Source organism: Cricetulus griseus (genome assembly GCF_003668045.3).
Source record: "Cricetulus griseus strain 17A/GY chromosome 1 unlocalized genomic scaffold, alternate assembly CriGri-PICRH-1.0 chr1_1, whole genome shotgun sequence".
NCBI lineage: Eukaryota > Metazoa > Chordata > Mammalia > Rodentia > Cricetidae > Cricetulus > Cricetulus griseus.
Window position 1 is genome coordinate 4,706,573 of NW_023276807.1, and position 27,862 is coordinate 4,734,434.

Here is a 27,862-nt window from a genome sequence, read left to right on the forward strand (position 1 = left end):
GATTGGGGATTTGAAGGTGGAAAAGCAAAGTGGCTTGTGCTTGACCCCACCCACTTCTTGGAACAGGCTAACTCGCCTGTATTTTACAAGTACCAGTAACTAGGGCTTGTAAAATACAGAATATGCTTTGGAAAGCAAAACACATTTTTTTAACACTTCAAACTCATGAAAGTAATCCTGGGGAACACATAATGTGACTGTTCTCTTAGTTCCTTGTGGGGGGAGATTTCCCTAATAAAAAGGCACTTGTTTCATGCTACTAATATTTATTTATGAGTTCAGAATATATGGCTTTATTAGAACATTGAAGACAGAATACATGGATATTCTTTAGACTTAAAGAAAAATAGCTGATGGGAGATAATAGTCTTAGAAATGTAGTTACAGAAAGAATTACAGAAGAATAGAGCCTTCCAATGTAGAAGAACGGTTACTAGAAGAAGTAAAACCAGAAAAAAGAAAGTGGGAACAAAGGACATTACACCTCCACAGGACCATGTGGGTGCTGTTATTTGCTGTCTTTTCAAAGCAGACCTTGCTCTTACAAAACTGCCATCCACATGTCACTGCAGACGGCTCACAGATGGTGCATGGTACGTGTGTATTTCCACTTCAGAAACCCAACAGTTACATGGATTGGGCGGCTCAGAAACACCGGAAATTCAGGAAGTCCAAAGTCAGGATGCCAAGTTAGGTGTCTGCTGAGGTCCATAGATGGCCACTTCTGGACTCACTGCAGTCTTCTTGCCATGTCTCCAAGGGATAACAGAGTTCTCTGGGTCTCTTTCCTGAGGATAGAATCACACTCATGAAGACTCCAAGAGGGCTCTGCCCTTGTGACTTGATAATCTCCCAAAGGCCACACCTCATAATCACGTCACTCTGTGGCCCTAGTTTTGGTACACAAATTTCAGGAGGGTATGAACATTCACTCTGCAGCACAGAATACCTAGTATTTTGGTGACTCAGTCTCAAAGTTGAGAAAGAAATCTGAGTGTCTAGGTCCTTGAAGAAGGCTGGCTCAGAGACCATTGCTGCTCATGTAGAAGCAACAGATGGGGCCCTGATCAAGGCACAGGCTGGGCAGATTGTTGCATGTTTATTAAAAAAAATACACTTGTAGGCTATGTGAGGGCTGGCAACGTGGCTCAGAGAGTAAAGGCACTTGCTGCATAAACCTGAGGATCTCAGTTCAAACCCATGTAAAGGTAGAAGGAAAGAACCAGCTCCACAAAGTTGTTTTGACCTTCACACGTGCCATGATATGTATGTGCCCACACATACATCATATAATATACACATAATAAAAATGAGTAATTTTTTGTCAAAAACCTTAAAAAGAAAAGTTCCATGAATACCAAATCTTAGTGCGTTGGATCTTACACTAAATGCACTGCAGGTAAGTAACACTTGTGTAGTGATGATCTCTTTGCATGCTATTTAGATGAATGAACACATTAGCCAACATGACGTGACTAGTCTAACCATTATTGTCCACATGAGAAAAGTGAAGTTCTCAGAAGACGGGTGAAGGAATGACGTACCAGCATCAGAGAAGTTTACAATGGAGTCAGAGTACTGCCTGCCTGTGATCCAGAGAAGCAAGTTCTATCGGCATGAGGAATGAGCAGCAGAGCTAGTTGTCACACAATGGACAGAAAGTGGGGGCCGCAGTAGCCCAGAGAAGGGAAGAAGTGGGGCCAAGGTAGATGTGGACGGTAGCCTGAGCAGTATGGGGAGCCCTGGGAGGCTGTCGGAGATCTGAGGTATGGCTAGCTTAGGAAGAGACTCCAAGAGACTCTGCACAATTTTGTGCTGTCTTTCTTGATCTCACCTAAGATGTAAATCATCCCTTTTGTCTTGTATCCAGTCTGTCAGTCTTTATACATTACCCATCCATGTCTGGTTCCATTACTGTCTCTGTCTCAGTCCCACTGTCACAGCTTGCAGTTCTGTCTTTGGCTAACCCTTCCACAGCAGCCCATTGCTATCACAGTGTTTGCAGTATCTGCCTACATTTAACTCACTAGGGAGTGAGATTGCCATCCCACATCGTCACAGGAAGAATAGTGCGTGTAATATTTTAAGGGAGAAGCAGTCTGTGTGTGTGACCTTTACTGTAGTACATAGCTAAACACTGTTGTTAAGCTGTTACTGTGTCTAATTTACAGGTTAAACTTTATCATCAGCACTCATGTACAGAAGAATAGCATGCATCAGGTTTGATGCTAGCCCACTGGAAAGTTTGATGCTATTCAAGTGGAGTCTCCTATGCTTTTCCCGTGGGTAAGTGACTGCTAGTACCACTGAAGGACCTACCAGAGTACAAAAATACATATTTACCAAACTTTCTATGTTTATGTACACACAGAGTCCAAAAGGAGAACATGGAAGCCACCCTTTAATCAAAACCTCCTTAGTGAATGTTTTCCATATATGTACAAGTTTCAGCCAACTGAAGCTCAAGTGCCAAAATATTTTTAGTTAAAGCCATTTTATATGGGATATTTATGCAATGAGATAATCCCCATAAAGCATGGGGCACAAACCCTGGCACACAGAGTTCAATAAGTGTTAGTTATTTTTAATGTTAATTAAGTGTATTATGTAAGCGCCTGCCTTAGATCAGAGTAAACAGAGTATAATTTACCCCTCTTGATGGCTCACAGTCATCACAAACATTAATTACTTAATGAAGCTATGAGTACAAGGACATCTTGGAAGTGACCAGGAATTCTGGGGTTGTTGGCCCCTCTGTAAAACAGCTCGACTGTGAGAGATGGCTAACAACAGAACTGACAATTGTCTCACTACTATTCACTGTGTCAAGCTGTCGCTTCTTATGGCTGTCCACGTGCCTGCACTGGCCATCTCTCACCTCCCAATTGCCTACCACTAACCATCTTTGAGCTATGACATGGTGCCATTTGAATATTGACCATCCTAACAAGGACTGGTCTACTTATCCTCCCTTAGCCCATTTCCCATTCATTTGTCCAGAAACCTTGAAGCTTCCAGAGTGAAATCTATTGAGTCTAACCAGGTGTGATGCTGCATACCTATAATAACTGCAATCAAGAGGCTGACGAAGGAGGATTGCAAGCTTGGTGCAAGCCTGAGCTACATAGTGATACCCTATCTCAAAAACAAAATAAATAAAATTATTAAATGATTCATTGATGCTGAAAATGAGAATCAGGAACCTTTAGTGATTTGGAGGGTGGCATTTTGCTTTGTGGATTTGTCTTAGTATACTAAGAGACTGAAAGCTGGCCCAACTTTTTGACTGTCAAAAACTTGACTTGGGCTGGAGAGATGGCTCAGTAGGTAAAGTTCCAGCTTCATAAGCATGAGAACCTGAGTTCACATCTCTAGCACCACAATTGGGTATAGTGGTATACCTCTGTACCCTAGAGCCCCGGGATGGAGACAGACAGATCTTGGGGGTTCACTGGCCAGCCAGCCTAGCCAAACTGCTGAGTTCCATGAGTAAAATAAAGTTGAGTGTGACCAAGAAAGACATTCAGTGTTCACCTCTAGCCTCCATGTGTACAAGTACAGGCAAGCAAACATGTACACCCACACCCACCCACCAACCACCCCAACACACCCACATGGGGGGGTGTCTTTATTTCAAAGAAAAAATAAATGAGAACAGAAATGAGAGGTCTATATTGACATGCCATGTAATAAGAACTGGTTTACAACCCACCTGGGACTGGAACAGCAGAGAAAGACCAAGCACCCACTGGAAAACATGCTAAAGTATGGAGGATTTGGAGCCATAGGGTCTAAGGGGGTCAGCTGTGTAAGCTGAAGCTGGTCACATGACCATTCTACATGCAAGTGCCTGTGTTTGCACATCTGAGATTGAAATACTTGCTATGAATGACTGTGCTAAGGGCTAACTAAATAAAAGGGTATTTATAGTAGTCTTCTGGGGTTGTCATAAGAAAAGTTCTGCAGACTGGGGGTGGGGTGGGGCGTGTGTTAAATAACAGACATCCCCTCCTGCCTCACAGCTACAGAAGGGGTGGTCCATGGTGAAGGTGCAGGCAAATATGGTCATTCCTGTGGCCTGTTTGACTTACAGATGGTCATCTTCTCACTGTGTCCTTGTTTAGCCTTTTTCTGTGTGAGCGTCTCCTTGTGTGTTCAAATTTCCTCTTTTTACAAGGACACAGATTCGATTGCATTCCTACACTAATGGCCTCCTTTTAGCTTAACCAAAGGCCATATCCCCAAATACTGTCACCCTCCAAGGCATTGGAGATTAGGGCTCCAACACATCAATTTAAAGAGAACACAACCCAGACCATAAAAGAAGGCATGCAAAAGCTTTTAGTATAGATGTTATAACTGTTAGAGACCTGGGGTACAGGAAGACACTGACAAGTGAGACCATAAGTGACAGGCTGTGACACCCAGAGAACAAGTCATAGTGGTCTCTTCTCCAAAACTGGCAGCATCATGAGATGGTCATTTGCTCCCACAGTTGACCTTATGGCTACATCCCTTCTGAAATTCACTCTTGAGTCTTTTCTTTGAATGTCAGGCACTGGGCTGGGTGCCTAAAGGCTGCAAGTTTACCACTTCACATGTCAGTTATACTGAAACGGCCTGAGAACATGGGGTGGAGTCTTGCCACTACCTTTCTATGTCCTAAGCACACCCTGTATACGCCCAGACACTTGGCATCTCACAAACATATGCCCCTTAATATTGCCAGCAGTCCTCAGAGAACCTGACAGTAAAGCTCAGAAACATGCAGTTAACCCTTCTCAGAGCCACTCACACTCCAACATTAGGGTTCAAACCCAGGTCTTCTGGAGTGGAGTTCACCACTTTTCTCCTCTGTAGCATAGTGTAAAGAAAGGGAAGGACTCTTGGCTATAGAAGAACACAAAATTACTGAACAGAAGCTTGGGTACAAGTCCATCTACTGGAGGCTTTTTCCTGAAAAGCCTTCAAGGTTGAGGGGAGAGGGCAAGCTGGTGTTTGTGATATAGAATGTTACAGGTAATACAACATAAAAGCAGCTTCATTTAAGGCAATCCCTGCAGATTGGGGAGTTACCTAAGCAAATGAGCAAGTAAAAAGAGACGTAAGAGTAGAACACAGCCCTGCTGAGTTCTGTTTTGTTCTGAGAGTCCAAGGGATTCAGAGCAGAACAGTCAAAGAACTCTGTAGAACTATCCCTAGCCCCAGGTGGTCCCACAGAACCTGGGCAGCTGATGAAGCAGAAATCCACCAACATGCACTCCTCTCTCTTTTCTCATCCTTTGACCATAATTTCAGCCTTCCTGGGCCCTGATGATAATACCCCAATTTCAACAGGAAGTAGTTATAGAAGAGATGACTTCACACCTTATCATCAACAAAAGGCTGGAATGTTAGATTGCAGACCCAGGACAAGTCTCACTCAGTACCCAAGCAGTCCTCCAAGCATTTCTCACCCTGCCCCTGATCTATTGGGAATGGTAATACATATTCTATGCCATTTTATGTTAGAATTTGCTCGTTAATTTTACAGGGGTTTAGAATTAATGGATGGCCTTGTATCTCCGAAGGGACCTTGGGCTTTGAAACAGTATAGACTATGAGAGACTTTGGGGACTTTGGCATGATGATATGGCTACAAGCCTATGGGGCCCAGAGAGTGAAAAGTGGTGGTTGGAATGAGAATGGCTCTCATAGGCTAATATATTGGATGCTTGGTTCCTGGTGGGTGGAATTATTTTGGAAAGAGCTAGGAGGTATGACCTTGCTGGAGGAGGTGTGTCACTGAGAACGGGCTTTGAGGTTTCAGAAGCCAGTAAACTCCAACCCCTCCTGTCTGCTGCCTGTAGATAGACATGTAAGCTCTCAGTTACTGCTCAGTGCCATTCCTGCCCCCAAGTTGCCATGATCCCTGCCTTGATACTTATGGACTCTCCCTCCAATACTGTAAACAAGTCCCCACTTAAATTTTTATAGGTTGTCTTGATCATAGTGTCTCTTCACAACAATAAAAAAGTAACTAAGACACACAACAGTATGTAACCTCCTAATGAACTGAATACCTTCATCCCACTCTGAACACACACACACACACACACACACACACACACACACGAACGCACGCATATGGATATACACACAGACATATACACACTCATCAATGAACAACCTTACCTCACACTGAACAAACTTCGAGCAACTGAACACATTCACCAGACATAAAATACCCACATTCAGCCATGAATACCCTCACTCCACACTGAAAACCATCAGTGGGCAGTGAAAACCCTGACGCGGCACTGAATACCCTCACATAGAACTGATTAACCTTACTGAAGACTTAGCAATATACAACTGACTGGACACATTCTCCTCCCAAAGAACACCCTAACCTGACAGTGAACACACCCTCACCCAACACTGAGTACCCTCACCCGAGATTGAACAACCTCACAATGGACTGCATACTTTTTCCTCATCCAACGTCCAAGACTAAATGCTCATGTCCCTCACTGAACACCTTACTCAGCAGTCAAACACCCTCACACTACAGTGAACATGGTCAACCAAGACTGACGAACCTCACCATCACTGCACACCCTCACATGGCACTGAACACCCACAAATAACACAGAGCAATGCCATGATGTACCGTGAACTCCCTCATACCATAGGGAGCATGTATATCCACAACTGAGCACCTTCACAATACACACCTTCACCAGATACTCAATACTCTCATCCAGAAATGAACACTGACAACAACACAGAATAAAACTGCCTCTCCCATAACTGAAAACTATCCCCCACAACTAGATGCCATCACACCATTATCATGAACACACACAGCCAAGACCAAGAAAGCTCTCAGTGCGCTAAACACATTTGCTCTGCAATGAACACCCTCAACTGACAAAGAACCTCCTCACTTGGCGCCAAACATCTGAGATTGAGAAACTTCACAAAGGACTGAAAACCCTTAGCTGGCAACAAACACCCTTATTCCACAATGAAAGCTCTCTCACTTAAAAGAGAATGTCTTAGCTTGTGTTCGTTGGCTGTGATAAATACCACAACCAAAAGAAAACTTGAGAAAGAATTTCTTTCACCTTACAGCTTAGAGTCCACCATGGAGAAAAGTCAGGGCAGGAACCTGAAGGCAGGAACTAATGCGGGGAACATGAAGGAATGATGCTTTCCGGCATGCTCTTCAGGTTCACATTCCTCTCTTCCCAGAGGTGGCACTGCATAGAGTGGGATGGGCCCTCCCACATCAGTCATTAGTGAACAGAAGCCCTATAGACTTGAGTTCAGGTGAATATGATGTAGGCATTTTCTCATTAAGGTTCCCTGTGCCCAGATGACCCTATTTTGCAATGAGTTGACAAAGAAACTGAACACCACAGATAGCAACCTCATAACTTTTACTCTACAAAGATTACCTCTATCTGGCAATGAGAACTCTCACCTGGCACTCAACAGCCTTATCTAAAGACTGAGGCAATTCACAATATCCTGGACACCGTCTCCTACACTGAAAACCTTCATTGTGCAATGAGCACCTTCACCCCAGAATAGACGCCATCACTCATCTGAGACAGAGCAAGGGCATAATGGGGAAAACACCTTCATACTACACTGATCACACTCACCTTTTAATGGATACACTCACTAAAAACAACTTTACCCCAAACTTAATACCCTATCCTTGAACTGAACACCCCATATTAATCACCTCCTTGTGGGAGTGATTACTTTCTCATCAGCATGACTCCAATCTTAAACTCAGCTCTCTCACCTCCAAATGAACATCTCTACCACTGGAAAGTACCTTCATCTCAGAATGAATATCCTAGCCTTGGACTTAACCCCTTCCCTCCAGAATGAACACCCTCACCTGGAGTGACAGCCTCACACCAGACTGAACATTCTTATCTCCAAGTAAATATCTTGCCACATACCAAATATTCCCAGTACAGAATGAAAACTCTTAGCCCAGGGCAAAGACTCCTACCTCAAATGAACACCCTAATACCAAACTGTATATCCTCATACTAGACTGAACAATCTTACCCAAGACTAAAAACATTTACCACAAACTGATCACTCCCATCTCTTTAACATCCATATTCTGGACTGAAAACCCCAACCCCAGGTTAATCAGTCTCCCTTCAGAATCTACCCTCACCCTGAAGTGTCTGTCCCTCACAAAAAGGTTGAAACCCTCACTCAAGACTAAACACCTTTACCACACACTGAACACCCTCATCCTCTCCTCAGCATCCCCACCACAGACTGAACCCTAACTCCTGTGATTGGTATACAGAGGTAGGTAGGTAGGTAGGTAGGTAGGTAGGCAGGCAGGCAGGCAGGCAGGCAGGCAGGTAGGTATGTAGGTGATTTGTTAGTTATTTGGTTAATTCAAGGAAATCCTCAGAACTGAAGAGTCTCGGCCCTTTGACAAAATCCCTTTGACTAAGCCCCACCTCCTAATGCTACTGCTTTGTGTTTCTGAAAGAAATTTTTTTAAAAAAACATATTCAAACCCTAGCATTCACACAAACCAGCTAGTAAATGAATCCATTCTGAAAATGTACTCATAGAAAACATTTACAAGAGAGGTAGGGATAAAGTTCCCTTCTAAGCATCCCAACAGCAAATGGGTTAGGAAGAAACCACAACAGCTTTAAGAAAACATGTGTGTGATTGTTAGCCATTGAGTGGAGAGCCAGGGCAATGAATGTTTCTGGGCAGAGATGATTTGCAGATGGAAATACTTTCTGAAGTAAATAGTTTTATAAATGTCCACATATCTCTTTCTTTGTCCTTATTCTCTCAAATGCACAGTTGATATTTTAATCAGGATTCTAGAGAAATTAAACACACACACACACACACACACACACACACACACACACACACACACACACACACACACACCACTCTTCTGGACTTGTGGTGTATGCTTACATAGCCCTGTCTTCTTCCTTATTCTTGCAGACACATCCTGTAAATAGCATCTCCGAAGATAAGACTAACACATTTGGTGATTCTGATATTGCACACATGTGGGCATCCACCCCAGTGATTACAGAACTAAGACCTAAGGTGCAGAGTGTGAAGTGTTTGGCAGTGGTTTACTTGGATGGAAGAAGGGACCACAGTGTCTGCCAGTGGAGAACAGGTCTGTTGCTGACTGCAGGACTGGTATGGAGCCTAGTTACTTTTGTTCCTCATGAGGATGCTATTTAAATAATTTTCTTCCTCATGACTATAGGAGATTTTCACACGTAAGACACAGACCAGCAGCCAGTGTGTCAGTGTGTCAGTCATGACATCACTGTACACATAGGTACAGTGGCATTCACAGATTGTGGATATGGTAGAAGAGAGTGTTGATGGATACCGTGTGAGAATCCACTGTCTCTTGTTTCCATCAGTATCCCAATTTCTATTGTACTTCTACAATACTCCTTATCCAAGATGGCTCCAGTTGAGCACTCTCAGGTTGATGAATGCCTCATCGTCACTGTTTCATTTCCTCCTTGTTATAGTTTATGCTTTTTCCTAATGAACTTGTCTAAGAAGTTGCAGCATTCCTGGAGAAGTCTCTTCTCTTGGGTCACCTTGTGTACAGGATACCTTAAGTAGGACAAAATTAGACAACAGTGCTGAGGTCAACCCCTGGTGTCTATCATTGATGTGATTCAGCGTTGTAAGATAACAATGAGACACTAATCCTGAGAAAGGCATTATACTGTGTACAACAAATTTCCTTTAAACAAATGTTCATCTATGACGTTTATTCTATTTGAAATTTTTTATAATGAAGTTTCAAAAATAATTTTAAATTTTAATTTGTTATATATAACATACAAATAAAATACTTGAAAGTTAAAATTAAACTTAAAAGAGTTTTCACTGTGTGAACTTGCTCGACCACATGGCTTACACACAACTTTCCTCCCACATGAAGGGAGATATTTTGATCCATAGTTTGGTTGCTAATTAAAGCCTCTGGATAACACACCATCTTCTCCAAACAGCCATAGAACCATTGCCAGCTCAAATAAGTTTCACTTTCCTTCTTAGGGAAGGTGATGAGAGCTCCCAAGATGGGCTATTACATCTTTTGGGGGGATGGGGGACAAGGGTTTTGAGTTTTCTCTCTTAATACAATTGCCCAGTATCTCTGTGTCCATGATTTAATGTGCTTAAAATGAATTGGGTTCTAGTAATGACCAGATTCATAGTAGATCAAGATGACTAGAAGGAAGAAATATGCCTTGCCCTTGACAAAGGCTTTCAAAAGCAGACTGTCAACAGTGAACATGTGCATCTGAAGGCTGCTCTCCTAATTTGCTGATGCAAAATTAATTGCTGAGCACACTCCAGAGAAATCACACTCTTGAATGTAATGTTTGCTGGTACAAACTTCATGAAATAACAAATTGAAAAGTTGCTTTCCCTGTATAATGTGTTTCCTGGGAGTCAGAGGCCAATAAGTTATGCCGAGCAGCCACAACAACTGTGGGCGTGCTCATTAGAGACCAGAATTCATTACCTGATCACTAGCCAGCATCCTACCCAGGAGAGACAGTGCAAGGCTTCAGAGACAGAGCACAGTTCACGCTTTGCATGATGTAGAAGACCACAGGAGGGAACACTTTCAGAAAAACCCAAAGGACTTTTCTTTCCCTGTCCATCACGAACACAGTCAAAAGTACGCAGGTCACTGTGTGTTCCTCCTGCAAACCTTCCAGATGAAGAAGCTTGGAATTAAACATTTCAGATGCTCATTAGTCACTCAACAATGATTCAATGTCTCAGCCACAAATCCTGTGTTCTGATGCTCTGCTGGATGGTAGGGAGGCAGACAGGCATGATAGTCTAGAAAGTCTGCATGCTCGTACTGAAGATCCTTGTCTCTACCCTATCCAATATGTGGCTGTGTTTGCACATAAAATAAACACTATCAGAAGCTAGAAGTAAGCACTCTAGAACCCTCTTACACCTCCCAACATAACAGGTTCATCCTCTCTGGCCAAGGATCATTGACTCTGTCAGATCAGCCCTTGAGACCTTCTCAGCCTGGCTTGAGAAGGTCTCTACTGTGCTTTAAGTTCTAGTCGCACTCTGTCCTTTCATCATTTGGTGCCTCTTATTGTCTCAGGTGACACAGACTGCTTTAAAAGCAATACCTAGGCTGCCTCCATATTCCCATAGTAGTGGCCTTCCAGGAGCCAAAGGGAGTCAAGGTATGGCTATACTCTCTGAGTCTATCCCTCAGTATTGTCACTGTTTTAGCAATTTCCCAAAGTTTAAACAGTCAACCTATAACTCGAGGCTCCATATCCATGGATTCTGCTTGAAAACCCTGGGCATCATGTACACACATAATCTCAGCCCTCAGAAGGGAGAGGCAGAAGTATCTTCAATTCAACACTAGCCTGGGATACATGTGAGATTCCTATCTTGATATACCTGTCCTCATGATAAAAAGACAGAAAGAGAAGGGAAAGAGGATGTGGAGGGAGTGAGATGAAGGAAAATAGGAGAGAGGAGGAGCAGGAAGAAGAGATCATTTAAGAAGATGTTAATTTCTATACTGATCATGCAGAGATCTATGTTCCTGTCATGATTTCCTGGTGACCCAATGTGTTTGCATAGAATCAACACTGTGTTGCTTGCTGTAAGACATCTAAATTGATTTATGGTATGAGGAGGAAGTGGCTGGGTTCTATGCTAATGCTACATAGTTTTATATAGGAGACCTGGATATCCCTAGATGTGATAGTGCTGAGGGGCCTGGAACCCAAATCCCATGGAAACAGGACTGACTGTACGTTGACTGTTAACTACTCCTTATGGAAGCTGCCAAGGTTATGATCAAAATCTATTAATATCCATTAGTCTGACCCATGTATGGTTAGACAGGGTCGTGTCGGGGGAGGAGGCACAGAGTCAAACCACCAAGAGCTCTCCCATATTGTCTTTGATCTGGCAAAAGCTCTCCAGAGAAAAAAGAAGACAGAACCTAGAGATAATGACCTTCATTGCCCTCTTGTTTGTTTGTTTTTGAGACAGGGTTTCTCTGTGTAGCTTTGTAAACCAGGCTGGCCTGGAACTCACAGAAATCCTTCTGCTTCTTCCTCTGCGTCCTGAGTACTGGGATTAAAGGCATTTGACATCACTGCCAGGCTTTTGCCCTCTGTTTTTACTGGGAGGGCCACCTGCAGGAGGTACATTAAACAACATCTAATGTGTCTAGACAACTTACCACTCCTTCCCCTTCTGTGTACAGTAAGGAACCATTACCCACAGACACAACAGTCCTTTTCAGGGGAGGACACAGGAAAGAAGCTGGGATCCAGTTCTCCTGCTTCTCAAGGCCAAGTTATGTGTGGTGTGATGCAGCAAGTTTTCTTCTAGTCAAAGCAAGAAAATATGGATTGCTGCATGCTAAGAGTCAGAGCTTTTGGTCAGGGTATTCAATACCTACCCAGCAACTGAGTTTAGGTGTGGTCATGAGTAGAATCCATTTAATGGTACCAGTGACTTTTCAAGGAACAGTAGAGAAACCTTAGCTAGGACATTTGCTCTGTCTCTACATATGATACTCTCATCATGTCACTATGTAGCAAGAAGGCCCTCTTCAGATAATGTTACTGTGTTCTTGAACTTTCCAGCCTCCACAGCCATGAACCAAACAAGCCTATTTACATTAAAATGTACCCAGTCTCTGTTATGTTGTTATAATTGCAAAAAAAAAATAAATAAGTAAACTAAAATATTCAGTATCTTTGTTTTGTTTTCTAGGTAACTTGAGTATAGAAACTCTGAGGGATACAAATATAGATTTAAACAATGTAATTAGGGCCAGCGAGTCGGTTCACTGGGTTGATGACTGAGTTCTAGTCCCGGAATACATACTGTGAAAGGAGAGAGTCAACTTCCTCATGTTGTCCTCCTATCTCTTTGTATGCACTCTGGCTCACACACATGTGTGCAAGTAGACACATCTACCCACATGAGCAAATAAATATTTTAAAGTGATTTGATTCTGTAATGTTTAACTCAATAATCTTAATAAATATTTATTTATTGATTTAGCAACATTGCATCATAAAACGCATGTGATATTGTATTCATTCAATAATATTAATTTTCCACTTTTGTTTCCGATTTTATATAACTCTTCACGGACTATGGTATTTATTGACTACTGGTATTTATTTTTATAATACCTACAGTCGATGTTGAGGCTCTAATGAGCATTTTAAGGTGCATGGCTTTTGGTTCTGGTCTATAGGGGGTGTGGCCCTCTGCCTTCATGTGATATGCCAACTGGCAGAGAAGGTCAAAGCACAAGCTTCCATTAACCAGAAAAATGAGTTCAAATCATAGGCTTCCACCTCATGACTGACAAACGAAAATGATTTTTTTCATCCTATCATAATCTTCAGAATTTGAATAATTATCCCTTTCTTAATTGACACTTAAAGTCTGTGTACAGGACTTCAACCTTTCCAATGTGAGCCCCCACACACACACAACACCTACTGATCATTAATCTTTCTCAAGTGGATTCCCTTTTCTTTGGTTTGTTTTTTTAAATGGTTTCTGAGGTGGCCTTTATAAACACCCTAAACTGACAATATTGAGGGCTTTTCCAAAGTTAAATGTTGTCTAAATTAATTTAATTGGGATAACAGTCTATGTTAAGAATCTTTGTAGTGACTTGACATGAGATGATTCTCCCTAATAAGTAAATATCAGGAGAAGGAAAAGAAACTGTCTTTTGGTAGGGCCATAGGATGGAGTCATTGTTGATCATCACAAACTACTGAGCCTCCCAACCTGAGTACTGAGAATGGAGTGCGGGTACCCTGGAAGATAAGCAACTGCTCTTAACTGCTTAGTCATTTCTCCAGCCCAAAAATGTGGGTGTGTTTTTAAAAAATAGTAATAATAAAACTGAACAAAACCTGGCAGAGCAAGGTAAAATGAAAATACTACTAAAAATATGGTAGACAGGCTGGGCGGTAGCAGCGCACGCCTTTAATCCCAGCATTCAGGAGGCAGAAGCACATAGATCTCTGTGAGTTCAAGACCAGCCTGGTCTACAAGACTTAGTTCCAGAACAGCCTCCAAAGCCACAGAGAACCCTTGTCTTGAAAAACAAACAAAAAGTAGATAGAAAAAAAAAAAAAGAATGGGGATACAGAGGGTAAAAAGGGAAAAGAAAGAAACAAAGATGGATGAATTTAGGTTAGTTGTTATTTTTCCCTTATGTGTCCCATTGGCTTCTGCTTTCCATATTTTGTAATGGATATACTTACTTGGAGCCTAATTTTTAGCCCCGCCCCCAAATTTGAAGCTTCTGGAAGTTTCTCTTTGAATTTGATGTTTTGTGATTTTTCTGATAACAGCAGCTCATTCTAGACTTTATTTATTTATTTTTGTTTGTTTAAAACAGGGTTTCTCTGTGTAGCAGCTCTAGCTGTCCTGGAACTCACTTTGTAGACCAGGTTGGCCTCAAACTCACAGAGATCTGCCTGCCTCTGCCTCCCACCCTACTGACTTTTTAAAATTTTAGTTTTGTTTATATATGACTCATGATGTTGTTTTCACTCTGAAATCTTAAGACTTGGCTTCTTCAAACATTGCTCCTACTCACTTCTTGCTATTATCTTTCTTCTGCAACTCTTTATCCATATATCCATATCTCCTCTTTTTATGTGTTTTGTCATCCAGTTCACATTTCTGTAACTGTATGCTGAATTTTAATTACCTTTATTTGTGTGTGCATACATGTGTGAGTGTGTGTGTAAGCCTCAGATGTGCATGCGGAGACCAGAAGATAACTTGAGGAAGTTGATTTTCTCTCCATTCTGTGTGTCCCAGGAGTTGAACTCAGGTCATCAGACTTGGTGGCAAATGGCTTTACTTGCTGAGCCATCTTGCTGTCCCTGGCTAAACACTCCTTATAACAACAGGTTTCTTAAGAAGAATAATAGACTTCTTGGTTTACTTTACAGCCAAACACAGACTCAGCTGCAAATGCTTATCTGATAATGAGGCACACTTTATCACAAAAACATATTCTTATGCAGTTACTGCAAAATGCTGACATGAACCCATGAGCACGAGATTTTAGTGGGCTCACCCGTTGCTCAGGAGCCACTCACCAAAGCCTATCAGATTCTTTTCTTGGAATCTGCTACTTTGCATATCAAATTTCAGCTTAGCCATTTCTAAACTTAAGCTCCCTGGCTGCATTATTAAAGAGTTTGAAATGTGTGCACCTTCTTTCCCTTGCTTTGAGGTCTCATGCGTACAGCCAATACTAGAACTTCAGTTTGGAAAAAAGTTTCCACTGTGACTCTTGTGGAAGTAGAGTCATTGTTTCTTCTTTTAAACATAACCGCATGAGCCATGCCTAAGCAGCTTGGCAAGGGGTGAATGAAACATTAGTGGTTATTGAATGGTTTCACAACCCTTTGAGTTTTGAATGCAAGTGTTTTTTCAGCCTGTAATCTTAGGATGGATTCATTAAGAAACATTATCAAACCCGTGTAAAAGGTAATTCCCAGAGCTATTCAGCGCTTAATAATGGACTTAGTGCAGTTCTTTTTGTTCAGAAATGCTGTACCCCTGAGCTAAAACAAAACCAAACAAAAAACCTGCAATAAAACTTTGCCACTGGTAAGCCACTGAGCTGATGTGCAGCAGAGCCGGGTAGAATATCATAGGGGTGAATGGAATTTCCCCTCTGCTCTCTGAAGGTTTGCCGGAATAAAATGACTAAGAGACATTAAATGGGAGAAAGGCATATAAATGTATCAGTGTGAATAGCCCAACACGATTCAGAAGATTTGCACTCCATTCTCTCCAGGGGAGGGGAAATACAGGAAATGTCAGGAAAGCGATGTGCTGTTTGGATTGTTGTTGTTGTTGTTTTGTTTTGTTTTGTTTTTTAACTTGACACAAGCTAGGTTCATCTTTAAAGAGGAATCCTCAACTGAGTAAAGGCCTTCATCAGACTGACCTGTGAACAAATCTGTTGGCCATTTTCTTGATTGATGTGGGAAAGCCCAACGAGTTATGGGCAATGCCACCTCTGGGCAGGTAACCCTTGGCTGTATGAAAAGAACCATGGGGGTGGGGGCAAGGCATTAAACAACACTCATCAATAGTCCGTGCTTCAGTTCCTGCTTCCAGGTTCCTGCTTGCCAGGGTTCCTGCCCTGACACCCCTCATGATAGACTGTAAGATGTGAGATGAAATAAATAAAACCCCCAAGTTGGTTTTGATCGTGATGTTGATCACACCATTAGAAAACAAACTAGAACCAACAGTAAAAAAAAACCTTTAAGGGAAGTCATGGGGCTTGAAGAATATACAATAGTTTGGGACAACGTGTATTTGTTTCGGAAAGTTTATAAATAGTTCTCTGCACAACTAAACTGAGGGCAACTCTAGGGCAATGTTTGTGTCGAATCTTTGAGAACATTACATCTGAAGGCTCCATTACTACATCCGATGAAAATCTGCCCAAAGGCCAAGGAGATGTAGGGAGATACCTCTTGCACTGTGAATGTCTTCTGGCACTTAATTGCTAAATCATAACCTGTATTTTTTTTTTTAACAGCATCTGTTGTTTGTGACAGTCCTTACCAGCTAATGTGACACAATTTTGAAACAGGTATTCCTTTCTTCACTAAGACAGGCAGTTGTGCGGCTGGAGAGATGGCTCAGGGGTTAAGAGCACACACTGTGGTTGAAGAGGATCAGAGCCTGGTTATCAGCACCCACACTGGGAAGCCCACAACTGCCTGTAACTCCAGCACCAGGGGACCAGACATCTCTAGTCTCTGACGTCACCCCCCACACACACACACACATACTGAAAATAAATAATTTATAAAAAGAAAAGCAGTTGTCAGCTTGCCCTCATATTGCATTTTGTATGATATTTTAAGAAAAGGTGGGGGGGATAGAATATTAGCAAAGTTCAATATTAACATGTGGGAAGGATATCACTGAAATCAACCAAAATGCCAATTGTTAGAATTGTCTTATTCCTGATCTCCTAGTAGCCACAATGATGTAAAAAAAAAAAAAAATGAAAGAAAGAAAAAAAAAAAGAAAGAAAGAAACTATTTACCAGTGTACACTTACTGTTGTCAGCTGTTCTGCATAAACTAATAACATTAACACCAAAGACAGAAACAGTATCTGGTGTTGATTTTGTGTTCATTAGGTGACAGGGCCTGAGCAGTTTTAGGTATTTTACCCCCAATTTTACAGTTGTACTGAAAGGTACGTGCTATTTAGCCAACTCACAGATGAAGGTTCCAGGAGGCTGTCATATGTCTAGCGCTCCATTGGTCTGGCGCTCAGAGCTGCGATCTGAGTCATTCAATGTTGAATGCTAAGTATTGTGCCGTTTACTGCTTATTCTGCCCCGAGGTGGCTTGCTATTCTCTAGGTAATACATTGATGTTTGCTATATGAAACTTTAGTCTAGGTATCAAAAGAAGCACTGAGCGTATTTTCTTATGCCAGCATGAATTTAAACATCTCCCCACAGTCAAAGATGACACAAGTTATTTATTTGGTGAAGAGAAAAAAACGCTCGCATGTTGCAGGCCACTACCAGTGCAGTCGGGACCTTCCCAGCCCAGTCTCAGTAATTTGTCCTTATCAGAAAAACATTTGAGGACAAAGAAAGTGTCTGATGCTGGACTCCTTGTGCACATGTGTGTAATTAATCAACTCAATCAGATTGCCATAAATCTTCATTCTGTAAAGCTCCATAAAGGGAATTAAGCCAACTGAGAGGGAGCTCTAAGTAACAGTTTACCTCACCTGGGAGTTTGTGGTGCACAGAGCCTCTAGGCTTCACTGTGATTCTGCCCTCTTCCCAGCACAGCAGAGCTAATGACTGCCATTAACAAAGTCACCCAGAGGAGTTTCCTTCCAGATTTCAATGGACACCTTAGAAAAGACCTTGAAAGAAATTTTAATGTTACTTTGTTTTTAAGATATATGCATAAAAATACAGTGAAATAGTTAAGGAACTGACCAAAGTTTTAACATTGTTGCTACTGAGTTCCAGCTGTACAGGGCCCAGATCTCCATCACTTTATGGTGAGGGAGGGCATTTCATTTACTACTATTTTAAAATATAGACAACATGAAAGCTATCATGTTTATCTTTCCTAAGTTGACAGTTGAGTGGTATTAAATACATCCTCAGTATTGTGAAACTAATTCCCATCCATCACCAGAATTCTTTCATCATGTCAGACTGAAATTCTACACCCAGTAATCACTAGCTTTCCACTTCTCCCTCTCCTAGGCTTGGCAACCACCATGCTACTTTCCATTGCTACCGATTTGGTATCTCCAGGCTCCTTGTGAAAATACAATTATGAACTATTTATCTCTAGGCAAGTTATTTCTTTGTGTGTAATATCCTTGAGGTGTCTATGTCCCAGAATGTGCCATAGCTTTTTAGTCTGAATTATGTTCCCTTTGTATATTGGGTGTGTTCCTCTATGATTGTGTGCATCTCTTGACCAAATGTTGACCTGGGGTATTGTTCCTCAGGTACTATCCACCTTGCTTATGAAGCCAGATCTTTTGCTGGCCTTGAGGATAATAACTTAGGCTAGACTGTCTTGCCAGTGAACCCCAGAGATCAACCTGTCTCCACCTCTCCAGAAGTGGGATTACAGTCAGAACATCATATACCTGGCTTACCTGGCTGACTTTTGTATTTGTTTCTTTGTTTGTTTTGAGTTGTGGTGTGTGTGTGTGTGTGTGTGTGTGTGTGTGTGTGTGTTTCTTTCTTTTCTTTCTTTCTGTCTTTTTTTTTTTTTTTTTTTTTTTGGTTTTTTTTTTTTTTTTTTTTTTTTTTTTTTTTTGTTGTTGTGGTTTTTTTTTTTTTTTTTTTTTTTTTTTTTTTTTTTTGGTTTTCTTGTTATTGTTTGGTTGGTTTTTTTTTTTTTTTTCAGTCTGGAAGATTCCTTCAAGTATCTTCTTTAGCGAGGCCATAAATTTCAAGTATCTTCTTTAGCAAGGCCATAAATTCCTTTAGTCTGTTTCTATAGTGGAAAGCTTCTATTTTTCCTTCAATTGTGACAGCTTTGCTGGACACAGTATGCTGGTTTGACAATTGTTATCTTTCAGAACTTGAAAGACATCATTCCAGGCCCTTCTGGCTTTTAAAGTTTGGTTGAAGAAGTGCTGTTCTTCCCATGGGCTCTCTTTTATATGTGACTTGATGTTTCCTTCTGCTGCTTTCAATACAATGTTCTATTCTGCATATTTAGGGTTCCCCTTACAATAGGATGGAGAGCTTCTCTTCTCATCTTCTCTGTTTTGTACCCTGAACAAATGCCTCCTGTGTCTGGATTGGTATGTCTTTTATTAACTCCAGGAGAAAATTTCTGTTATGACTTTTAAAAAAATGGTTTCTATGCATTAGAATGAGATTCTTCTCCTTCTTTTATATCTGTAACACATAGACTTTGGCATAAAATGCTGGTCTACTTCCTGTAGTGAGTTGGAAGGTGAAGTGTCCTCTTTCTGCCCCCATTCCACCAGATGTCCTCCAGCTTTGCAGGGACGACCTAGATGCCTCACTTTTAGCTGTCACCTATTCTCTGGACTTGGACCATTTGGAAGTCTCTGTAGTGACTGCTCCATGGCCACAATGCCTAGCTTTCTTGTCCCTACCATGAGGTCTGGGATTGAACTCAGGTCCTCAGGCTTGTACAGCAGACACTTTTACTGAGGGAGCTATCTCTCCAAGTCCTCCATTATGTACTTACAATGCTCTTCTTTTCCATGCCTGAGGATCATATGGGTGATGCTACTTTACCTTAGTGTTATTTATAAATGCTACTGAAGATATGTTATTCGGAGTTCCCCACTTCTGCTGTAAATGTCTCTAGAGCCAATTTTGATTCAGGAATAAGCTTATTTTAGCATTCGAAGGGAGCAGGAACCTGTGCTTTCTGGAACTGCCGCCCCCCCCCTTCACTCAACTTCCCCTGAATCCTGCATATTTACCTGGGCCCTCTGTGCTTTAACGAATGGGTGTCCCTGCATGGAGCCTTCTGCTCCACACACACCCCGCCCCCACCAACTCAGTTTCATTCTGCTAGGAGTTTTAGTTCTGTCCCACTGACATTAAAAGCTCCCCCTCCCGTCCCAGGTGAAATCTACACACTACCTTCTGATGGAGACCTTGTCACCGAATCATGGTCTCTGCTTTGGCCTTATGCTGGTCACGTACAAGCACAGGAAGTATGATAGCAAAATGCTTGATTTTTGCATGGGTCCCCATGAATATTGTCCTTCAAGATGATCACCTTCACAAAGTGACTGTCTTCCTGTCTGTGTTATGAGCTGAATAGTTTCCTGAAGACCTCCCCTCCCCTGTTCCTTTGACTCAGTTCAGTCCCATCCCCTATCTCCGTGTCTGCCCTTGACACTGTATCTTTTTGTCAGTGGAGTGGAGCTGGAGGACATGAGGAGACAGACTATTTTATGAATGCTTCTCATGTTGCAGCAGTTTGCCTCCTTGCAGTTGCCTTAGTAATCATTACCTGGCTGTGCTCCAGGAAACCCCATTAGAGCAGATCCAGCTATCCAGCTCCACAGCCCCCAGTGCACAGGGAAGGCAGTTTCTTCCTTTTTTTCTCCTTTACCTTTACCTTATCACTCAACTCCATTTCCTTTCCTGGATGCAATTAAGATGTACACTTGTATATCCATACAGTGTCACAGACAATAGAGTAGGTATTTATTATGACAATTTCCTGACAGATGGATGTAAGATGTCTGAAGAAAAGGGGACTTTTCTGATTCTTATCTAAGAACCCAAGGCCTAGCAGGACCTGTGCTTCTGAAGACCCATTGTACATCCTCCCTTTAGATAGACAGTCTGACAGGTACAATGCAGTTCTGGCCGATACAGTCCAAAATCAATGATCAGCTCCCCATTTCTTATCGCTGTTGTTCAGAGCAAAACCATGTGTCATTTTAGGGACTTTTGGGTTCTACCCCATTCTATAATTACTTTTGACTGCTATAGATCAGACAAGAAAGAATTTCCTATGTCATAGGATGTGGAACCTTTGCTCAAAATTATCCTTTTGACAATGATAGTTTTTAGTTCTTAAAACTCACCAGGAAATTCCTGCCCTGGAGAGGATTTATAGATGGAGACATGAAAACCCAGAAAGAGTCATAGTCTCCTGTCCATGTCCCTCCTGCCTTGTCTTAGGGTTTCTATTGCTATGACAAGACACCGTAACACAACTTTTGGAAAACATTTAATTGAGGTGTTGTCTTACAGTTTCAGAGGTTTAGTCCATTATCACAGTGGGGGAGCATGGCAGCATGCAGGTAGGCCTGGTTCTGGAGAGAGCGAGCTGCTACATGTTGATATGCAAGCAACAGGAAGTAGACTGAGGGTCACACTGAGTGAAACTTGAGCAAAAGGGACCTCAAAGCTCACTCCCTCAGTGACACATTCCTCCAACAACGCCATACCTTCTCCAACAAGGCCACACCTCCTAATAGTGCCACACCCTTTGGGGGCCATTTTCTTTCAAACCACACTTCTCAAGCATGCATGCAGACATCCAGCATCACAGTACACTCACACCATCTGGACAAATGGCAACACTTCCCATGATCCCCGGAGGATCCCCAAAGGGATCCTGTTTCTATCTTCTATCAGAGTTGTTATCATGTGGATCACTCTGCCAGCACTAAGCCTCATTAGCATTCAAACACCAGAGAGAAAAAGCACTTTTGGTCTCATTGAACTATGCCCCAGAAAAAGCCATCCCCAGACTGCGACACGAGAGTCCTATTTGAGCAATCTCTTTCCCTTTTGATAACTATGATCAGGCAAAGTGTCTATTGTTCTAAAATTATTCCCACACAGCACACTTTGTACTATGATCCCTGCTCATCCCTGCCATCCCCACCGCAGTGTGGCAGCGGCCTGCCTCCTACATCTGGTAGCAACTCTGCCAGACAGTCTTCCTAGATAATGGAGAGCAAACAAGTGACTGACAGCCACTTCTTTTTCCAGAGAAAGACCAGACTCTCATCCCAACCAAACTTATGACTTATGATTTGAATTTTAAGGATGAAAAGCCAATGAAGGAACAAAATTTAAGTAGAAAGATGGTTTTAGTAATAAGTATAGTAAAAGGAACTGCCATTGGGATTGTAGAAGGGGTCAGCAAACAAGAATCCCAGCATTGGAGAGGTCTATGGTGGAGAGAGACAGAGAGACAGAGAGACAGAGAGAGAGACAGAGACACAGACAGAGAGCACACACACACACACACACACAGAGAGACAGAGACACAGACAGACAGACAGACAGACAGACACACACACACACACAGAGAGAGAGAGAGAGAGAGAGAGAGAGAGAGAGAGAGAGAGAGAGAGGAGTGATGAAACCTGAGTGGGGTAGGGAGTCTACAATGGAGAGGGGAGAAGAGAGAGACAGAAGAGTGATGGAACCATAGTGAGCCAGGCAAAGCATCTCAAGTGATGTGGCTATACATGTGAATCAGAACTGAATGATTTGACACATGGAAGACAGAAGTCAGGAGTGGGTTCCTTTTACCTTTGGAATGAGAAACTATAGACAAGAATGGGGCATGTTGATCCCTGAGTCAAGAGATTAGCATTTGAGACTGGCAGTTTAAAATCTCATTTATATGACCATAGGTTATCTGTAGAAATATTTAGTGACGTATGTATCACTGCTATCAGTGCAGGATAGAACAGACATACATGTATACACACATGCATGTGCACATGTGTACGCACATGCACATGTCTTTGCACAGTTAACTAAGAGGAGCCTACAAGCAATCACTCCAGCGTTACCAGCACACATTGCTGCAGATGGAGGTTTCTAGTACTGTTTCTCAAGAAAAGGAATGAGACACTCTTGGAGAAGTTACTGATTAACCTGACCTCCCTTTGATCTCTACAGTCAGCCGAGCTTCTACTGTGCCATTTCTGAAATTATTTCCATATTTTTCAAACATGGCTATGACCAGAGCAGGGAATTAAAAGAAAGGCTTCTGGGGTAGGGGTGGAGATGCATAACCATAGTAGGTAATTTAAAAGGAAAAGAAGCCAACTGAAGGTGTTCCCTGTAACATCATCTAGAAAAATCTGAGCAATACAATAAACAAAGCAGTATACTGTTAGACAGAATTAGTCGATACTAACATAAATGGATACTGGGATAAGTTAAGAAAAGGAGAAAAGAGTTAATTTCTGTGACTTCCAAATAATTTATGTGGATTCCCTGGCCTCAAGGGGAAATCATCTCCTCCCACACAGGGCGTACAAGTGGTTTCTTCCAAAAACTAGAGCCCACAGGCAGAGTTTGGCTTCACAGTGGAGAAATCTGATAAATACTTACCTTGTACAGTATGGTGATGGCCTGAAGCCTTGGTGTGGACTAATGAAATCTCATATGAATGCGAGGTGTTATTATAGGGGAGTGGGCATGGGTTATATGGTGGTTTGAATGAGTATGGCCCACATAGGTCATATGTTTGAATACTTGGCTCCAGTTGCGCCAGTTGGTAGAACAGTTTGGGAAGGATTAGGGGGTATGGCCTTGTTGGTATGGTGTGTCACTGGGGGCAGGCTTCAAGGCTGCCAGAGTCTCCTTCCATCCCCTGTGTGCTCTCTGCCTCCTGCATGCAGGTGGAAATGTGAGTTCTCAGCTGCTGCTCCAGTGTCCACTGCTTCCTTACTCTGCTCTGCCATCATGGTCTATTTCTGTCAAAAGATGCGCTTTATCACAATGATAGAAAATTACTAATGCAGTATATAAAGATACCTTCTAATGTTTCCTGTAAAAAAATACTCTTTAAGAGAGGATTTGGGGCTAGGGAGATGGCCTAGTCAGTATGGTGTTTTGCACAAGCCTCACTTTACATGTTGCCGTGACAAAAACAACTTAAAGAAGGAAAGGTCGGTTTGGTTCCCAGTTCCAGGATATGGTTTATCATGGCAGGAAAACCGTGACAGTAAAGATTGTTGAACTGACACTGACTTCCTCCCTTCACATACATATAAGTGAACCTGCTTAAACACAAGCATGAGCACACATGTAACACATACACTCAATTTTCAGAGGGTCTTCATTAAGGTGTGACCCTGAAATCTCTTCTACATGCTCATGTTTTGAATGCTTGTTCTTCCTATAGTTGTGCTATTTTGGAGGTCTAGAGCGCCTATGGTCGTGGGGCCCAAGTGGAAGAAGTCCAACACAACAGTAGACCTTTGAGTAATAATACCCCGGTTCCTCACTTGCTTCTTGTTCTACTGTAATGGGAACAGCCTCTGCCACATGTTCCCATCACCAGGCACTGAGAGGCTTCATCATACCATGCCTTTCCTGCCATGATGGACTAAAACCAGGATGAAATCAAATGAGTCCTTTAGATTCTTAGTTGTTTCTGTTGGGTACAGTGCTCAGAGTGATGCATAGTAACTAATACACTCTTGGAAATGGTCTCTTCTGATCCTCAAGGCAATAACTTAATTGTAACCTCCCATAAAATCAAAAAATTAAATGACACATATAACATATAAAAGCACAGAATAAACATTACCATTCCAAAAGGGCATAATGAAGAAATCACAGACCAAAGTAGATGGAAACCCAGCAGGGTAGGGTCCAAATCCTGTAGTTCAATGTCAGATGTCAAGGGCCTTATTGGCTTCACCCCTCAAGCATTGCTTCCTGCTACACCTTTCTCTCTCTCTCAGCCTAGTTTTACTTCCTGTATGTAGCTCTCCTTGGCAAATATCACCCAGCTCTGGCATCTCTAACATCCTGGGGGTCTCCACTGCAGCCTAGGCTTCTTTTCCACAGCTTGAGGTAGTGACCTCTCAGACCCTTATACAGCAACTACCCTGACACACACTGCTTGACCTCAGCGACTCTCAAACTGTGAACAAAGAATCTACAGCCTCTTTACTGTTGCATCATTCATGCTTCTGAAACCAGCACCACATGGATGACCTGCCAAATTTTCGGATAATACTGCCAAGTTTGGCTGTCAGCTTGGGATGGACTCTGGCCCCTCTGAACCTCATTAGTAGCAGTTTTTGTTTGCAGTTGCTTTCTAGGAGCAGAAGAGTCTTTGGACCTTTGCCTAAGGTAACAGATGCTAGCTTACTTTAGCTGTTCTACTATATATATTATATGTGATACAATATATATATTAAAGTAATACACATACTAAAATACCATCTTGTATACAATAAAATTAATTTTAGAAAAAAAAATGTGCTTTTTTAAAAAATAGCAAAACTGTACCCAATCCCACAGTGTTACTACAAAATGAAATGTGGTAACAGGTGAAGTCTTAGTGTCCTTAGGACACTGTTAAAGTTTAATAAAAGCTTTTTAAAAGTCCCCCTCTTTAAAAGTCCCAGGCTTGTTCCCCTTAGGAAAGGGGACATATTATGACTCATTTTTGAAAAATTAGCATACGTGTGAAGAACACTGTCTTATAACTACTAATTGCTTAAAAATATTGTGGACACATCATTGAAAGAATGAAGGGGCCAGGTGGGGCCTGGACAGGAGCCCTGGACCTGTTGAGGAAGTAGGATGTGGTTGGTGAAAAAGGGGAGGCCGGGAGCGTAGAAAGAGATGCCAGGGTCAAGGCTTTGCAGGAAAGCTCCAGGACCTCTTTGCATCTTTCTTTCCTCAGGCCTTGCCTCCTCTGGGCACACATTGAGTGTTGCCAAGGTCTTGGGACACCAACACTTTCTGTTTGCTAATAAGGGCAACAGTATCAACTTTAGTGATGGCGATGTTAATAGTATTTCCATACACTTCGTCCAAGCCGCTAGAAGTTGGCAATAGTGCCACATAGTAAGAAAAATACTCAATGAGAAGGACCAGGCTTAGGGCGGTCTGTATAAAAGTTTCCGGTCTATTTAAATTGATACATAGTAATCAAGTAAACCCTACTTACAACCGAATCAACTTGAGATCTGCCTAGTGCAGATATCAACAAACTCTTTCCTCCTTTCTCTGTTCACCTTTAATCTATAACCACAGGACCCTAATAGCGTGGGGGGGGGGGATCTCTGACCCCGACTGCTTTCTGGGAAAAAAAAACAAAACTATGGATTTGGGGCTGGAGAGATGGCTTAGTGGTTAAATGAACTTGTTGCTTTTGCAGAGGACTGGAGTTTGGTTTCTATGCCTGATGCCTTCTATCTTCTACTGGTACATGCACACAATGGTGTGCGCGCACACACACACACACACACACACACACACACACAATCCATAGATTTAATCCAAACTCTAAATATTAATGAAGAAAGTAGTATGAAAACAACTGGTTGCTGCAAACATGTCTGCTCTAGGGAATGGACTCTCTGGGAACCCAGGAGTAGGCAATCAGGTATTTTGTCATGGAGCAAAATCCTTGATTACCTCAAAGGCAGGTTGCTAGGCTTTCAAGAAGCAGGTAAGGATAACACGGATGACTTTTCCTTAGAGACACTGATTCATGGAGTTACATGGAGGGACCATTAGGGAAATACATTTGAGTTGACTAGTTTAAATGATTTGATTTATTGCCTGTTGGACCATTTCTTTGTCTGGGGATTTTTTTTAATTTTTTTGTTTTGAGACTGGGCTTCTCACTAGAACTCACTTTGTAGACCTGGCTGGCCTTGAACTCACAAGATCCACCTGCCTCTGTCTCTGCTTACTGAGTACTGGGATTAAAGGCGAGCTCTAGGATGCCCAGCTTTTTGTCTTGGGGGATTTTAATAAAGCCAAAGCAGATTGTTCAATGACTGAGTTTAGCAGAAATAGTTGAGTTGTAAGAGGTCAGAGGCGCTGCTCCCTCCAGCCTGATACTCAGGGATGGTTGAAGCAGCTCCCAGTCCCTTTGGAAGGAAGGTGGGCATAACACAGCCAAACTTCTCTTTGGATCCGGTGGTGAGCTTGATACTTGTGGACCCCAAGGCCCATGTGTTTGCGATAGGCATCCAATAAACATTATCTAAGAAATTAATTCAGGCTAGAGGGCTGAGGTGCATACCTATAATGCCAGCATTTGGGAGTCCAAGGCAGGAGGATTCTGAATTCTGGACCAACAGCATAAAGATTCACAGGCCGTCTGCACAATATCACAATCTACACAACAAAGATTGTTTTTTTCTCTGGCAAACCTCTCAATTTTATCTTTATCCTGGAAAGTTTATTGACACAAGATAATTGCAATGGCCTTCATAATGGCATATTCATACATGCATACATACAGTATACTTCGATCATAGTCAACTGCTATGTACCCCCTCCAAACGAAGGGTCCCTCTTTTGCCTCCGTCATCTTTGACTATGGTTTATCCTAGATCGCTATGATTAGCAACACCTTTATGATAATATGCACTTTATCTTTAAAGGAAAGAAACTGCAGTCGATGCTAAGAAAAGTGTTGCCGATTCACTGGCAATGTTTGGGATTTATCACTTTCCTATCCCGTTGCAACTTACGCAAAAAGAACAGCCGGGAAAACTTCCTGCGTGCCTCATTCACAGAAACGCAACTGTTCATTGACAGACCCACCAGCTACAAGCCAGTTCTTCAGCTCGGACAGCGCGGGTCCACAGCATCGCCCGCCGCGGGAATAGGAACGCGCTAGCGCCTTAAGGGCGGCCGTCGCACCTCGGCGACCAGAGCGCTCCAACCGAGGACCGGAGCTGGCAAACACATCGGTCTGCGCATGCGGGCTCCGCGCTATCCGCTGCG

At 42.3% G+C, this 27,862-nt stretch overlaps 1 long non-coding RNA gene across 1 annotated transcript; it reads right to left on the reverse strand.

The window, feature by feature from the left end:
* Positions 1-258: 258 nt before the first annotated feature.
* Positions 259-27,847, reverse strand: LOC103163847. Its single transcript, XR_003479424.2, has 3 exons — positions 27,607-27,847; positions 23,486-23,850; positions 259-788 (listed from the first exon to the last, which is right to left on the reverse strand). It is a non-coding gene; the product is annotated as an uncharacterized LOC103163847 (long non-coding RNA).
* Positions 27,848-27,862: the final 15 nt, after the last annotated feature.